This window comes from Hypanus sabinus, chromosome 21, assembly GCF_030144855.1.
Source record: "Hypanus sabinus isolate sHypSab1 chromosome 21, sHypSab1.hap1, whole genome shotgun sequence".
Classification (NCBI taxonomy): Eukaryota; Metazoa; Chordata; class Chondrichthyes; order Myliobatiformes; family Dasyatidae; genus Hypanus; species Hypanus sabinus.
Genome location: NC_082726.1, coordinates 17292704 through 17310690, shown reverse-complemented (window position 1 = coordinate 17310690; position 17987 = coordinate 17292704). Strand labels below are relative to the sequence as shown.

General features: G+C 41.7%; 1 protein-coding gene across 1 annotated transcript in view; it reads left to right on the top strand.

The window, feature by feature from the left end:
* The window catches only part of trip4 (thyroid hormone receptor interactor 4), a 108478-nt gene that overhangs the window by 44424 nt on the left and 46067 nt on the right, over positions 1–17987 (top strand). The window lies entirely within an intron of this gene.

Sequence of the window (17987 nt, the reverse complement as noted above, 5' to 3'; positions counted from 1 at the left end):
CCTTGAGCATGGCATTAATGGGCAAATGATATGTGTACTCTTATGAAGATTTTGAGCAACAAATTAAACATCATGCGAAGTGCTGAAATAAGTCAGTTGAAAGAGATGAAAGATCAAAAGTTATCAGGCACTTCTTGTTGCCTCCAAACAAACAACAACTTGCTTCTAATGAAGTGAAAATATCCCTATCTTGTTTCATATTACCACTGTGGTACAAATCATTCCAAGTATACAGCACAAATCTCACAGTGAGTTACTGAAGTGATTTTGTACCAATATTTATCTTGTGTGATCTTAGAGTCCTTAGCACTAGACCTCTCAGAATGCTTCATTATTTGATGGTCTTTGTTTATATTCCCACCAGTTCATGCTTTCAGTCCTCAAACGTAATCTTTACCTGTGCCATTAAACTGAGGTTCAGTCTGTCCCTTGATCCTACAGCAACTGTCTGAAGATGATCATGGGGGCACTTGTCAGAATTTTAACCAATATTTACTCCTCAGACACCAACATTTATATTAAAGATAAAAATTGAGCCCTAAATGGCTTGAGATCTCTTTTTGCAGCCGATCCTATTAAATGCTAAAAGGACACACTAGGACTTTTTTTCTGTTGGAGTGTAGGAGGCAGTATAAAATCATATAAAATCATAGATAGGGTGAACGTGCTCAGTCTTTTTCGCAGAGTTGGGGTATCAAGAGCTAGAGGGCACAGATTTAAGGAGAGATGGGTAAGATTTCATAGGAACTTCAGGAGCAGCTGTCTTTCTCCCACACAGTGAGCTGCTAGAGGCAGTTAAAATAAAGGCAATTAGACAAGTGTAGGGATGGGAAAAGTTTTGAAGGCATGTGCCAAATGCAGACAAATAGGACTAGCTTGGATAGGCATCCTAGTCAGTATGGACCAGTTGGGCTGAAGGGCCTGTTTACAGATAGTAATGCAAAGAACTGGACTATCAATTGAAAGACTGGTATTCAAATCCCTGTATAACAGGTGTAGAATTTAAATTCAGCTACTAATCTGGAATTCAGTGTCAAACAAAACTAGGCTTAATAATGGTAACCAGAAAACAACTGGATGTTTGATTCACTATTGGCTCTTGGAAAGATGCTGCTACTGCATGAAACATTGCATTAAACAGTATGCAATTGACAGAGTGATGCATTGGTTTGGATGGAGAATTTCATCTGATCATGGATGTAGGTGAATAATGAAACAAATAATATGAGGAGGTTGTACCAAGAACTTGCTCGAGATGGCGCCAGTGATCATCGGCAACATTCTGTGGGCTGCAGAAAATTGTTCCAAAAGTTCTTTTAAATATACTTCTTTTGAATTACTCTCACTGCAGCCTTCAGCATGTAACTTCTCTTTAAGCAATGGACTTTAAATCAATTAAATGATCTTCACATCTCACAATCGACTGAAGAACTTGGCAGATCAGACAGACACAGGACCTGAGGGCAAGCCTGCTCTATTGAAGAGAACTGAGAGTCTGTTACATTGCATGTTTGATTGAAATGCAGCTTTCTCTGGGTACACCAGATACAGCAATCAAACCTGAAAGCTTCTCAATTTACAGAATGAACCGAACTGCTGAGTCCGGAAAGGCTAAAGGAGGAGGTGGGTGTTTTATGATAAACTCTCGTCAGTGCTCCGACGTGGTGGTTTTGTCAAACTCGTATTCCGCTGACCTTGAACACCTAACAGTCAAATGCTGTCCATTCTATTTACCTAGGGAGTTCTCCGTGATCTTGACCGCAGTTTACATACCACCAGCAGTGACTATAATCAAGCACTTGTGAGACGGGATGTCATCTCTAAACAGTCCATCCCAAAGCATTTCAAATCATAGTTGGAGACTTCAACCAGGCTTGTTTGAAGAAAGCCCTGCCCAATAACCGGCAGCATATAACCTGTAGCACTATAGGTCCCTACGTACTAGACCACTGCTATACTAAGATAAGGATTGCCTTTTGTTCCTTGCCTAGAAAGTATTTTGGTAAATCTGATCACTTGCCTGTCCTCCTCCTACCTGCATACAGGCAAAGGCTAAAGAGCAAAACTGCAGAGATTAAGACAACAAAGAGGTGGTTGTGGGAAGCAGAAGGGCAGCTGTGGGGTTGGTGCAAGTCAGTGGACTGGGCCGTGTTCAAGGATTAATCAGGAGATCTAAATGAATACACCATGGTCATAACAGACTTTACTAAAACAGCTGTAGATGATGGTGCCTCCCCCCTAAATCATTCAGTCTTCCCAAATCAGAAGCCCTGGATGAACCATGAGATTCAAAATCTGCTGAGAGCCAGATCAGAGGCATTCAAGTCTGGTAACCAAGAACGTTAAACCAGGTCCATGTACAATCTCCAGAAAGCCATCTCTCGGGTGAAGTGGAAATTCTGGACCAAACTTGAATCAGTGAAGGGTCCCCAACAGTTGTGGCAGGGCTTAAATTCTGTCATGTCTTCTAAAATTAAACCAAGTGAAATGGGAGACGTCAGGGCTTTGTGATGCTTCCTCTATGTTCTGACAGTCAGAGCGAGCAGAAAAGTTATCTGGAAGTGAGCTCCCACGTCCCCTAGTGATCCTATGATTTCAGTCTCTGAAGCCAACATGCAAGGGTGAACTCACAAAAAGCATCTGGCCTGGACAGAGTACCTGGCCACATGCTAAAGACCTGTGCTGATCAACTGGCTAGCATATTCATCGAGAGCTTTAACCTCTCGCTTCAGCGAGACCTGCTCACCTGCTTCAAGCAGGCCTGTATTGTACCTGTGCTCGAAAAAGAGCGTGGTGACCTGCCTCAATGACTACTGCCCAGTAGCACTTACATCAACAGTGATGAAATGATTTGACGGTTTGGTGATGAAGCATATCAACTCCTGCCCGAGAAGCAACTTAGATCTGCTCCAGTTTGCCTACAGGAGCAACAGGTCCACAGCAAATGCTATCTCATTAGCTTTTCACTCAACCTTGGAACATCTGGACAACAAAGATGCATACATCAGGATGCTCTTTATCGAATACTAACATCCCCTCAAAGTTAATCACCCAGCTCCAGGACCTTGGTCATAATACCTCCTTGTGCATTTGGATCCTCGATTTTCTCAGGGGTCCGACCACTGAAAGAGCCATATGGACCCGCTTCCCACAGAAAAGAAAACACTGGGAGCCACAAAACCCATTTGACATTTAAAATGAAATAACACTGCATACAACATTTTTTTTTTGCTTTTATGCTATGTATAAACAAACTATAATGTGTTGCATTTATGAAATTGATGAACTCCTGCAGAGCAAACGAAATTACATTTCTGCATGCAACAAAAACATTTTGAACTTCGAAAAAAAGACGTTGGGTTGAAGGTTACTACATCGTTAGCCTACCTTGGATCGAAAAATTAAAAGAAATCACGCACTGGCGGGTGTCAGGCATTGGCAGTGGTGACGTATATTAATAGCGATAAAAACACGTTGTAGCGGTGTGCTACACGCACCGCTAAAATAACGACATGGAGTGGTTAAACTGCAGTCAAAGATAACTTTATTCGAACTACACAGCCTTGCTTTTAAGCCTCTCTCAACCTGCCCCCGTGGGCGCGGATGCTCCAAAAGACACGTACTCACAAACCCCCGTAGGCTATCTCCCTTAGCCAGAACGCTGGCAAATTGTGAGCCGGTTCAGATGTGCCAGGAAATGGGTCGCCACAACGTTTTATTTAGATTGTACAAGATCACCATAATCTTCAAATTTAGAATTACATTTCAAAAACTAACAAACTAACATAAAATACATTTTAATTAAATACTCATTTATCTTTCAAAGCCACAGCGAGCCGCAGCACAGAGTTGAAAGAGCCACATGCGGCTCCGGAGCCGCGGGTTGCCGACCCCTGCACTAGTCAGTTCAAATCTCTTCCATGATTTCCATCAGCACAGGTACACTACAAGGCTGTGTGCTTAGCCCCCTGCTCCAACGGTTTTACATTTATGACTGTGGCTAAGCATAGCTCAAGGCCATATTTAAGTTTGCTGATGACACCACTGTCATCAAAAGTGGTGATAAATCAGCATATAGGAGGAAGATTGAAAATCTGGCTGAGTGGTGTCATAACAACAACCTCTCACTCAATGTCAGCAAGACAAAGGAACTGATTATAGACTTCAGGAGGAGGAAACCAGAGGTCTATGAGCCAGCCCTCATTGAAGGATCAGAGATGGAGAGGGTAGCAACTTTAAACTCCTAGGTGTTACTATGAGTGGAGATTGATATGTTCATGGCCTAAGGTAGGAGGAGTCAATTTTAGAAAATCTAGCACATTTATTTTTCAACATAGTCCCCTCATACATTTACACACTTAGTCCAGAGCTCGTGGAGCATGTGGATCTTGGACCTCCAGAAAGTGTCCTCGGCAGGGGTGATTGATAAGTTTGTGGCCTAAGGTAGACGGAGATGAGTTATTGAGCTCTCATTACATGCACATGCAGGTCAACTCTTTGAGTGATTATGCAGAAAGTTTGAAGTTAATAACTCATCTTCTACCTTAGGCCATGAACCTATCAGTCACTCCTGATGAGTTATTAACTTAAAATTTTCTGTGTGTTTGTAATTTTACAGATGATACAAAGATTGGTGGAGTTGTGGATAATGTGGAGATATGTCATAGATTGCAATGGGACATTGACCAAATGCAGAGCTGGACTGAGAAATGGCAAATGGAGTCCAGCTGGGAAAAGTGTGAAGTGATTCACTTTGGAAGATGGAATTTGAAGGCAGGATAGAGGGCTAATAGCAGGTTGATTAACAATTTGGAGAAACAGAGGGATTTTGGAGTTCATATCTGTAAATCCCGCAAAGTTTCAGTGCAAGTTGTTAGGGTGTTTGGGAAGGTGCATGGTGTATTAGCCATTGGTCAAGGGATTGAGTTCAAGCATTGTGACGTAATGTTACAGCTCTGTAAGGCCTTGGTTAGACTGTACTTGGAGTATTGTGTTTAGTTCTGGTCACCTCAGTTTTGAAAGGACTGACTTTAGAGAGGTTTACCAGGACGCTGCCTAGACTGGAGTGCATATCTTGAGGGTGGGTTGCATGAGCTAGGGATTTTCTCTTTGGAGTGAAGGAGGATGAGAAGTGATTTGACAGAGGTGTACAAGATAAGAGGCACAGATCAAATAGATGACTAGAGACTTTTTCCCAGGTTGGAAATGACCAATATGAGGGGACATAATTTTAAGATGATTGGGAGAAAGTATAGGGAGTTGTCAGAGGTAGGTTTTAGTGGTGAGTGCATGGAACACACTGCCGGGGCTGGGGGTTGAGGCAGATACGTTGGGGACATTTAAGAAGTTCTTAGATAGACACGTGGATTTGCAGAAAAATAGCGTGGTATGTAGGTGAGAAGGGTTGAATCGATCTTAGAGTAGGTTAAAGGGCTGGCACAACATCATGGGCTGAAAGGCCTACACTGTGCTGTAAAGTTCTATACAGCTGGCCACAACAAAAGACTGCTGAAGAGTGTGCTCAGAGGTTCCTTGGAGAAGCGTGTCCTCACTGATTCTTGTGAACCTGTGACCCATGTTCACTCACAAGTGGAAGAATGATCTAGATCTTGTGTTCCGACATCAGGAAGGTGTGCACTGTCTCACACTGCCGGGCATCTCCTGTGGAAGAGTCTGTGCTTCCCACTTTGGACTCATTAATCACCGTGAATGCCACAGAACTGGAATGAAAGCAAGTCATCCTCGATCCTGAGGGAGTGCTGAGTAGAGATACATAAAAGGATTTTCATTACCCAAGGGGCATTTTATTCTGAAGCACTATAGTTATTGGGTAACACACAAGTGTACTCTTTTCACAGCCACCTTTTACTGAGCAAAAGGCATCAATAATTTCCTTTGTGAGCAAAACTCAGCCATGTTCCAAGTCATTGACAGCCTAAACTAGTGGAATGATTTCTGCCTTGAGTGTGAATAACTAGGTCCAACAGAACCAACCTCTCTGTAATTCACTGCTAATTGATATTGATGCACAATCTCCTATCATTATTGGAAGTTACTTTGTTCACCCACAAACCTTTTGGAACAAATGTTCTCCAACTAAGAGGCAAGATAACACTGAATAGAGGGCAGTTTGTAACTGGATCACGCTGTTAAGGAAGAGACACTTAGCTTTTCATCTAGGATAACCACAAGAAAGGTTTACAATAATTACATCAGCATCATTTCATTAGTTTTGAGGCATTGTTCATTTTATCTAACTTTATCGGTTATTCGGTTAACTAATGTAATAATGATTTAATCCACACTTATATTTTTTCTTAATCAGATCTGATGCCTCTGGGGGAAAAGCACAGATGTTCCTCAGCATCCAGTAAACAAATGCATCTCAGGGCAATAATTTGAAGGGTCACAAAAAGCTGTAAAAGTAGAACCGCAAAGGGTAGAGGAACTTCTGTTTTATTTTTTAAAATAATAAGGCTCTTAATGGAGGAGAAGAGAGTTGGAGGGGAATTTAGAAAACAGACTTGGAGTAAACTCCTGAAAGTGAAAATGAAGAGTAGAGATGCATTTGCAATAATCTTCTTAAAAAACCTCTCATGCCATGGTAATTTTGAGTAAGGATTATCATTTATTACTAAATTAGTAACAATAATTATGGATTTTTTAAGGGAAAGGGATGAGTCCTGTTGATTATTTATGTGTATTCATTGCTTTACTATCAATGAAAGTATAAGAGATAGATTGAAATAAATTAAGCATTTTAGGAAACCTGTTTAAAAACTATTAATATTAATCTTAAAAAAGTCTTCGAGGTGTGGGAGGAAATCTCTTCACGCCATCATTTTAAAAAAAAAGCTGCACCTGTAGTTTCAGTTTAAAGTCTATATTCTTTCTTACCTCTTCTCGTGGCGATATTGCACTCTGACATTTGTTACACAGACAGTGAGTACCTTCTCATACTTTGTCTGACTGACTATTCTTCATTGCATGAACCTGTGCCATACAGTGGCATGCAAAAGTTTGGGCACCCTCTGGTCAAAATTGAATAGCTAAGCGAGTAAAAGATGACCTGATTATCAAAAGGCATGAAGTTAAAGATGACACATTACTTTAATATTTTAAGCAAGATTACTTTTTTATTTCTATCTTTTACAGTTTCAAATTAACAAAAAAGGAAAAGGGCCCGAAGCAAAAGTTTGGGCACCCTGCATGATCAGTACTTAGTAACATCCCCTTTGGCAAGCATCGCAGCTTGTAAACACTTTCTGTGGCCAGCTAGGAGTCATTTAGTTCTTGTTTGGGGAATTTTTGCCCATTCTTCCTTGCAAAAAGCTTCGTGAGATTCTTGGGCCGTCTTGCATGCACTGCTCTTTTGAGGTCTATCCACAGATTTTCGATGATGTTTAGGTCAGGGGACTGTAAGGGCCATGGCAAAACCTTCAGCTTGCGCCTCTTGAGGTAGTCCATTGTGGATTTTGAGGTATGTTTAGGATCAGTATCCTGTTGTAGAAGCCATCCTCTTTTCATCTTCAGCTTTTTTACATACAATGTGATGTTTGCTTCCAGAAATTGCTGGTATTTAATTGAATTCATTCTTCCTTCTACCAGTGAAATGTTTCCCGTGCCACTGGCTGCAACACAAGCCCAAAGCATGATCAGTTCACCCCTGTGCTTAACAGTTGGAGAGGTGTTCTTTTCATGAAATTCTGCACCCTTTTTTCTCCAAACATACCTTTGCTCAGTACAGCCAAAAAGTTCTATTTTAACTTCATCAGTCCACAGGACTTGTTTCCAAAATGCACCAGGCTTGTTTAGATGTTCCTTTGCAAACTTCTGATGCTGAATTTTGTGGTGAGGACGCAAGAAAGGTTTCCTTCTGATGACTCTTCCATGAAGGTCATATTTGTGCAGGTGTCACTGCCCAGTAGAACAGTGCACCACCACTCCAGAGTCTGCTAAATCTTCCTGAAGGTTTTTTGCAGTCAAACGGAGGTTTTGATTTGCCTTTCTAGCAGTTCTCTCGGAAAGTTTTCTTGGTCTTCCAGACCTCAACTTGACCTCCACCATTCCTGTTAACCGCCATTTCTTAATTACATTACAAACTGAGGAAACGGCTACCTGAAAACACTTTGCTATCTTCTTATAGCCTTCTCCTGCTTTGTGGGCATCATTTATTTTAATTTTCAGAGTGCTAGGCAGCTGCTTAGAGGAGCCCAGGGCTGCTGATTGTTGGGACAAGATTTGAGGAGTCAGGGTATTTCTAAAGCTTTGAAATTTGTATCACCTGGCCTTTCCTAATGTTCTCTGTGAACAAGCCATAGCCCTAACAAGCTGAGACCATGGTAAAGGTTATTTGAGAGCTCAAATCTGTTGGGGTGCCCAAACTTTCACATGGTGCTCCTTTCCTTTTTTTCACTCTAAAATTGGTACAAAACAAAAATTATACACCAATCTTACTTAAGATGTTGAAAAGAATGTTTCATCTTTAACTTTATGACTTTTGGAGATCAGTTCATCTTCTACTCACTTAACTATTCACAGTAACAGAACATTTGACTGGGGTGCCCAAACTTTTGCATGCCACTGTATGTACTGGTGAGATATACTCAGTATAGGCCATTGGAGACCGGCCTAACCAATCTGTCCCAACCTATATATACCTTCAGCATGGTCAAAGAGCAAGAACGTTGCCTTGGCATGGCTTTACCCCAAAACCTGGGTCCAAAAGCTCCAAGAATAATTCTAGTACCCCATGATTCTTTCATTACAATTGTAATCTCCTTACCAGTGGGAACCATAGAAGGAGTCATGGGCTAAAAGCATTCCATTCACCACCTGCAGTTGGAAGAATCAAGTGGTGATGGGTTTATAACTAATATATTTATTGTGTTAGCCCAAAGTAACTGGAGTGTGCATGTAATTGGGGTTCTGAACTCAGTTTCTTATCTTTGTTCTGTAGTTTCTATCTTATTTCATGCAAAAAAATTCCTAGAAAGATGTAAGTAAGGTTGAAAGAGTACAGAGAAAGTTTACAAGGATGTTGCCTGGGTCTGAAGGACCCAGGTTATAAAGAAAGATTGAATAGGTTAGGATTTTATTCCTTGGAACATAGAAGATTGAGGAAATTTGGTAGGGGTATACAAAATCTTGATGGGTGTAGATAGGGTAAATGCAAGCAGGCTTTTTCCACTGAGGTTGGGTGGGACTACAACTAGAGGTCATGGGTTAAGAGTGAAAGGTGAAAAGTTTAAGGGGAACATGAGGGAAAACTTCACTCAGAGGATCGTGAGAGTGTGGAATGAGCTGACTGCACGAGTGAGAGCTCGATTTCAATGTTTAAGAGAAGTTTAGATAGGTACGTGGTTTGTAACAGTATGGAGGGATGCAGGTTAATAACAGTAGGCAGTTTGAATGGTTTGGCACAGACTAGATGGGCCGAAAGGCCCGTTTCTGTGCTGTACTTTTCCATGACTCTATCTGCAGATCTGTTTCCAAGTTAATTTTAATTCCCTCCCGTGCATCATTCATTGGCCAGTGGAGGGCACCAACAGCTTACCTCAAATAAAATTGTGTCGATAATTTGCAAAGATATAAGTGATATATATAATTCCTTGTGTTGCTGAAAACCCTGCATCTATAGATTATAAGAACTTGCATTAAAATGAGAATTTTATTATATTGTATTGGATAGGTTCCTTATAAATGACAAGTATTGCCCTTCTCAGTTATCCAAACCCAGTTCATGAGCAATGTGGACTGTGACTTCTGGTTGAATAATAGCTACTGTTACCCAGCTTTCATGTGATGAATGTCCACCTAGATGACAAATTGTTTTTGTGTGATAAAGTTTCTCAGTTGGAGTTCAGATAAGTTGAGATAAGCCATGACAAGATGTAGTGACTAAGCTGGCACAAGGGGCTAAATCAGTGATCTCCTTGAGTATGTGCGGTCTTGACTGAATGCTGAAGCGCATCACTTAAAATGGAGTTTGTTGTGGGGCTTTGTTAAGGAGATTGATTTGGGCGTATTGTGGACCTATTAGTTAAGATCGTGGTCTGCAAGCCATCATGTAGCAGTCACAAAATGGAGAAGAATTTCTGTAGCCACCTACATTAAGGAGGGATGTGTTATAGTCCCACTTGATTGATAGTGTCAAAATATCTTGAGGTTAATAATGTATAGTGATTGACGCTGTTGGAGTTGCTGAGCAGTGAAGATCATCTCTGTTTTGTCCTTTGGAAGAATTCACATTAAATTTGGGAGCAACTCTTTCTTCATTGGGAAGATAGGGTTGACGAAGACCCTAGCAATGACTTCACTTGCAGTAGACAAGAAGACAGTTGCTACAGTTGGGTCTGTCTTCCCTTCCTTGCCAACAGTTGTGATTATTGGCATCTCTGAGATCTCCTTTTGAGTTCTTCTTCTCCCCGGTGTTGTCGTCGCTGATAATAAACTAAAATAAAGTAACTGAGCACAGAGCACACACACTCTTATAACTCAAACATAATTTATTGTATTTGTGCACGCAGAGAATGGCACAGCCCCCATCACCCACTCTGTTCTGATGTCAGCACAGAAAACTGCTGTTTTTACACAATTGGCTTATCAGTTATGGATATACACTATTTGATGAATTGTGTATGCTTGAACTTCTTCATCACAAGATGAATCGCCATTCATAGTAGAGGTGTTAAAAGTCAATTGAAACTTCAAGCTGACAACCAATGATAGTTTGAAGTTAATAAAGCAATTGCCTCTTAGTTGTTGGGTGTATTTCACATATGTACTTCCATTATTCGTGTCTTGTCTGTCTCCAGCACCCCTTACTGTGTTAGAGGAAGCTAAGTTGATTATGGCACTGCCACAGTCATTCTCACCAATCTGTCTGCAATGGGTAAGATTGGCTCCGGCAATCTCACTTCCAAGGTCTCCTTTGGCAGTTTGACTACAGACCGCTGCAGTCATCCTTGCCTGGATGTTGTCTTTAACCCTTCCTTATGGCAATTTCCTCACTCCCTCCTATTTGTCCTGGAGCAGACAACATAAATTTTGCTGAATTTCAGTAGCGCAGAATCTCTGAAACAATGTGGCAATTCCAGCAGGGATTATGTGTAACACTTATAGCTAATAATAGCACAAATACCATCTTTCTTAGACAACAGAAAGTCTAGTGCTAGTGGATTTTGAAGGGTCACAGTGCAGATTGCCAGCATTTCAGCAGTAAGGTCATTGATAGCCTGGCTCGTATCATATAGCGTCAAGGCTGTGTCATTAGCCAATTTCTCCAGCAACACTGAGGTCATGTTAATGCTTTCACGAGCCAGTCTGGCAGGTTCTCAGAACAGGAACACTACAGTCCAGAAACACTCAGTCTCCATAGTCCTTTGATGGTAGCCCCACACAGTGGGATGTAGAGAAAGAGTAGGCTGGTGGTGGTATATTTATGATAACAACAACCCCTCCATGGCTTTGATTCGGGGCAAAGGTCCCATTTTAGAAGGAGTTCTCCTGGCAGCCAGTGATAGGCCTGACGGCCACATACCCAATAAGTACCATTACTGATTTGGTCATCAGTAGCACAGACATTGTAAGTGCTGTTACCTAAGTTTAGATTCATCCCTTGATGGTTACAGTAACATACTTAACCCCTATCCCCATGAAGTGGCTTTGGAACAGAGGGTTTATACAAGTAGGTTGATATCAACCCTCAGAACAATTGCTTTGGCAAGAGTAATTTCTATGGGCAGTGCAGTCCCATGCTCCCTTTACAGATCTAGTTTTGTCATCAAAGTAAAACACTGAATCAAAATTCACTGCGATCCTGGGGTATAAACGCATTGGCCAGCTGCCTTCTGAATGTTTGGACCCTCTCTAGAAAACACCCACGGAGCTGACCTGACCGGTTAGGACCTGACTCGTACTCATAACTAAGGTGAAGAAAAATGTTAGAATTAGTTTCATCAGATACTCCTGTGCTTAGGCAGAAGATAGATGTCCAGATTACCCAAAACTTAAAATGCATGGTAATTACTTAGGGCGGCAGGTAGCAACGATCAAGTGTTCAGTCCATCAATCCTTATCATCAATGTTCTTCTGGCCACTTGTCCCCTGGTTCGGTGGTATCACTAGCTTAACATGCAAGGCTTTCCACAGACACCTACCGTGGTATGTGTGGTCAGCAACGTTTGTAATGGACCTCCCCAGTGGGGCTCCAGGCAGTTCTTTCGTCAGTAGGCTCTCACCAGTATCCAATCTCCCGGATGGTAGGTGTGACACTGCAGCAAGCACAGTCTTATTGGCTTTAAGTACATGTTGATGGAAACATTTAAGAGTTTATGTTAGTGCTATATAATAATACAACATGATTCCACTCATAGTTTGGATGTCCATCTGTTTAATTGAAAAGGGAGGGGTAACTGGCAAATGCATGGGACATCCCAAAACTGTCTCATGTGGAGATACACCTGTTATGCAGTTTGGAGCGCAGCACATTGTCATGAGGGCCACTGAAATGTCCCTGGCTGCATTAGCTTGGTCTCATCGTGCAATTTAGCTAACCTGATTTTTAGGGCCCTGTTGACTTGTTAGTTCCTATACTGTATAACTTTACCTGTAAAGTGAGGAACTTTTATCATTTGAGATTTTTCTCGGGGATCCCAAACCTAGGAATAAATTCTCATTTAATGCCATCAGAATTTAAGTCCTTGCCCTTTCAGAATAATGGGATAGTTTGCTGGGGAGTTGAGAGCAATCACAATTAAAGCATTCCTTCCAGGAGCTGCTAACTGCCTCTTTATCCTTGATGGTCATCTCCATTTCCTGCCCTTGATTCTTTAGACCAGGGGTCAGCAACCTTTACCACTGAAAGAGCCACTTGGACCCGTTTCCCACAGAAAAGAAAACACTGGGAGCCGCAAAACCCGTTTGACATTTAAAATGAAATAACACTGCATACAACGTTTTGTTTTGCCTTTATGCTATGTATAAACAAACTATAATGTGTTGCATTTATGAAATTGATGAACTCCTGCAGAGAAAACGAAATTACATTTCTGCATGCAACAAAAACATTTTGAACTCCGAAAAAAAGACGTTGGGTTGAAGGTTACTTTTAAGTAAAATACTCAACGTCTATTTGAGTCCTTCTTGTATTTATGAAAAACGCCAAACTTAAATTTGCCGCCAGCAGCAAACCAAAAATAACGTCAGCCAGCTGTCAACCTGAAAAATAAAAGGACTATTTCACTGAACAATGAAAACATATGAATATACGTAAAATAATAGGCAATTAAAATATTTATCATACTTGTTCAGGTTGACTCACACCTGACAATTCAGTAGGAATGGATCGATGCTTAGGGGAGTGACCGGGAAGGATAATGTGTTTTTTTCCTCTCTGAACTCACAGAAGCGTTTCCCAAACGATGTCTGCATTGCGAAGATTGCAGGATGTAAATACTCCGAATTTATCATGTTGTGACCTTGTTTGAACTCTCTCAAATTGGGGAAGTGAGACAAAGTGCCTTTCTGTAAACCTCTGGCAAGCACTGTCAACTTGCGCTGGAATGCCAAAACATCCTCCAACATGTGCAGGGCTGCGCGTCCTTTCCCCTGAAGAGCTGTGTTCAGCGTGTTCAGGTGCGCTGTCATGTCTACCATGAAGTGTAGCTTTTCCAGCCACTCTGACTGTTCCAGCTCAGGAAAGTTGAGCCCTTTGCTGCCCAGGAAAGTTTTCACTTCTTCCAGACACGCGACAAAGCATTTCAGCACCTCCCCTCTGGACAGCCAGCAATAAAAACACGTAGCGGTGTGCTACACGCAGTCAGTAAACTGCAGTCAAAGATAGCTTTATTCGAACTAAACAGCCTTGCTTTTAAGCCTCCCTCAACCCGCCCCCCATGGGCACGGATGCTGCAAAAGACACATACTCACAAACCCCCGTAGGCTATCTCCCTTAGCCTGAACGCTGGCTAATTGTGAGCCGGTTCGGATGTGTCAGGAAATGAGTCGCCACAACGTCTTATTTAGATTGTACAAGATCACCATAATCTTCAAATTTAGATTTACATTTCAAAAACTAACAAACTAACATAAAATACATTTTAATTAAATACTGACCATGTAGCAGTGTGCTGCACGCAGCGCTAAAATTACGACACGGAGTCGGTAACTGCAGTCGAAGGAAAAAACTTTATTCGAAATCTTCAGCCTCACTTTTAAGCCTCCCTCAACCTGCCCCCCATGGCACAGAGGCTCCAAAGCTCTGTGCTCGCAAACCCCCGTAGGCTATCTAATTGTGAGCAGGTTCGGATGTGCCAGGAAAAGGGTCGCCACAACCAATTATTTCCCAAAGCAACAGGGAGCCGCAGCACAGACGTAAAAGAGCCACATGTGGCTCCGGAGCCGCGGGTTGCCGACCCCCGCTTTAGACAATAGTCAGCAGTGAAGATCCTTCACACGTCATTGTCATCGGTGAGCTGTGGAGCCTCCTGACCTCCTTCATACCACCATTTGGTCATGGGGTTTTTCAGTTTTCTTTCCCTGTATTTGGCCAGTCTCTCTTCATTTCTTCCCTCTCAGTTCCCCAGTTATCTCCTGGAATCTCTTGCCTGATTTTCCTGCTGTCCCTGGCTCAGCCCAAACCACGGCATTTCTTCAGTACATGGCAAGGTTGGCCTGAGAGGCGGTAACCACAGGTAGACTGTCCTGGCACAGTATAGCACTCCTGGCTACAATCTAGCTGCCTTTGCTCTCCGTTTCCCTCTTGTAGAATGTGCTTAGTTCTACCGGGTGGTGATTAGTCTCAATACTAAGGACACTTGAACCGATTACAACAGATTTGTAGTGATGAAGGTGACTTACAGGCTGTAACAGTGAAAATCCTAATGTTTAAGCTACATCCTTGAAACCACTTTAGATATTTATCATGCACTGATGGTTTATTTTGAATAGTTATAGATTTATTATTATATGTACCAAGATACAGTGGAAAAACTTAGATTTGCATGCCATCCACGTAGGTCATTTCAAAACAGCACAAAGGAAAAACAATAACAGAATGCAAACTGTAATGTTACAGTTATGGACTGTGTAGTGCAGGAAGACCATAAGATGCAAGGCCATCATGAGGTAGATAATGAGGTTGAAAGTTCTCATTATTATACAAGAAGTTCATTCAATAGTGTTATAACAACAGCATAAAAGCTGTCCTTGTTTTCAAGTAAAAAGGTCAATGTTTTTTTCTCTTGTACTTTTGTGCTGTGTGTGAGTGTGTGTGTGTGTGTGTGTGTGTGTATGTACGCACTACTGAAAGCTTTGTCTGTATAAATAACTAACAGAATGCTTTGAATTCAGTGTAGAGTGCAAGAGACAGCCAGCTGGTCCCTGCCTCCCCACCTGCATTGTGTCACATTGTTCTGGTGAATGTGTAGCCGACTGTTAGATGTGTCCAAGAACAGCTCAGTGCACTAATTGCATGCCTGCAAGTTCTGCCCAATCCGAATAATCTTTGGCAAGGATGTCAACATGCTTCATCAGTTTGTGAATTGAAATTTAATTTTATTGGGGTTGAAATTGGACCTTTAATGACAATGCCCAGTTCATGACCAAAACTAGTCCATAAGGCTGAAACTAAAACTGGAAATTTGGGAATGTGACGGTACTAATGATATGGTAAAAGGGGAAGGGGTGAGGTGAAGCGCAACTGGGACATGACGGGAAGAAATCAGAGCGGGTCACATCCATCAGCTGCTTCCGTAATTCTGGTGCGACAAGGGAGCTATTAAAGAGTTAGTATAAGTGAACAAACATATAATGTCTCATTCCTGGAAATGGAAATAGAAACATCTGATAAATCGATCTCTCCTTGTCACCAGCTGGTCACATAATTTTTCATGCTGTTGCAAAAGTTGTGCTGGCGGTGAAGGGAATAGCTGTCAGCTTTGTGGCTCAGAATGCTGCCTCCCACACACACAGTCAGTCTAGCTGTTTGCCATGGGGAGGGGTTGCGCGGATGGTGAGCTACATTGTTTTGGGAGCTTTGTATATATTACACGCAAGACTGCTGTTGACACTCTCAAAATAAATTCTTAAGCTGTCACTTAGCAAGCAGTGAAATTGCATCATGAATGTGATGAAGAGGCAGCTTTTTAAAATATCAGAATGTTGCTTTCCTTGAAGAAGGTGGCAGTTTTTGGTATATCTGTAAGCTCAGTCTTTCCTCTGTGACTTGCAGTATTTGTCAGCAGCAGTTCTTGTTCACAGGGTCCTGGTTAAAATGGAATGCCATATCCTGACGTATTTACAACAGCGAGAACTCGATGTATCTGTTGGTTGTCAATGATTCTGTTTATAATTATTGCACTGTGATGTTTGCAAGTGAAGTAGTATTTTGTCACACTTACGACTTTCCTGTTTATGCTAAGTTCATTTGGTGGGGGCGGGTAGGACTCAGAATATGATCATTTGTTATGTTGTGGCATTTTTCATGGTTTAAAACAGATTAAATTTGAAAATAATGCAGAAAATCATTTTCAGCATGCCACTTTGAAAGTGGGTGTGTAATTTTTTGATCTTAATAGTATGAGAATTGCCACAGAAGAGAAGATGAGGCTTGAGGGGCCGGTTGGCCAACTCATGCTCTGCTTGTGATCAAGGTAGACACACTGAACTTATCCTTTATATAAATCAGAAGACATTAGTTGGTCATTTCACCTCACTGAAGTGTTTTGGACCTTGTCATAAATAAATTCCTTAGTTTACTGCATTGCAGGTTGTTTCAACGTTATGACAAGGTTCCGTTCTTGTGAACTGTTTGTAACCCAGACATTTGGAACTGGGATTGCCAACCACGCTCCCAGATGGCAGAAGATCCCTGCAGCAACCAGAAAATTATTCCACTGGACTTACAAATGTCCATCCAAATATTACGAGCTATTCATAAGCTGGGGCGAATCTGTATAAAGTTATCAGTTGTAATTAAGTTTAGGTACATGCCAGAGTTCTGAACCATTGATCCACAGATACCCACAGACAAGTTCAAACCCTGCCACTGTATCTGGTGAGTCAAAATTCAAATAATTGAATTAAAAGAGAAAAATCTGGAATTAAAACAAAAAGATACTTCTAGTATTAGAAACAGTGAAGCCATTGGGTTGTTAGAACCATAGAACCATAGAACACTACAGCACAGTACAGGCCTTTAGCTCTCCATGTTGTGCTGACCATATAATCCTTTTAAAAAAAAAAGTATTAAACCCACACTTACCCCATAACCCTCCATTTTTCTTTCATCTATGTGCCTGTCCAAGAGGCTCTTAAATACCCCTAAAGTTTTAGCCTCCACCACCATCCCTGGCAGGTCATTCCAGGCACTCACAACCTTCTGTGTAAAAAAACTTAACCCTGATGTCTCCCCTAAACTTCCCTCCCTTAATTTTGTACAAATGCCCTCTGTTTTTTTCTGTTGGTGCCCTGGGAAACAGGTACTAACTGTCCACCCTATCTATGCCTCTCATAATCATGTAGACTACTATCAAGTTCCCTCTCATTCTTCTACGCTCCAAAGAGAAAAGTCCCAGCTCTGCTAACCTTGCTTCATATGACTTGTTCTCCAAACCAGGCAACATCCTGGTAAATCTCCTCTGCATCCTCTCCATAGCTTCCACATCCTTCCTATAATGAGGTGACCAGAATTGAACGCAATACTGTCAGTGCGGTCTCACCAGAGATTTGTAGAGTTGCAACATGACCTCTCTACTCTTGAACTCAATCCCCCTGTTAATGAAGCCTAACATCCCATAGGCCTTCTTAACTACCCTATCAACCTGTGCAGCGACCTTGAGGGATGTATGGATTTGAACCCCGAGGTCCCTTTGTTCATCCACACTCTTAAGTAACTGACCATTAATCCTGTACTCAGTCTTCTGGTTTGTCCTTCCAAAATGCATCACCTCACACTTGTCCAGATTGAACTCCATCTGCCATTT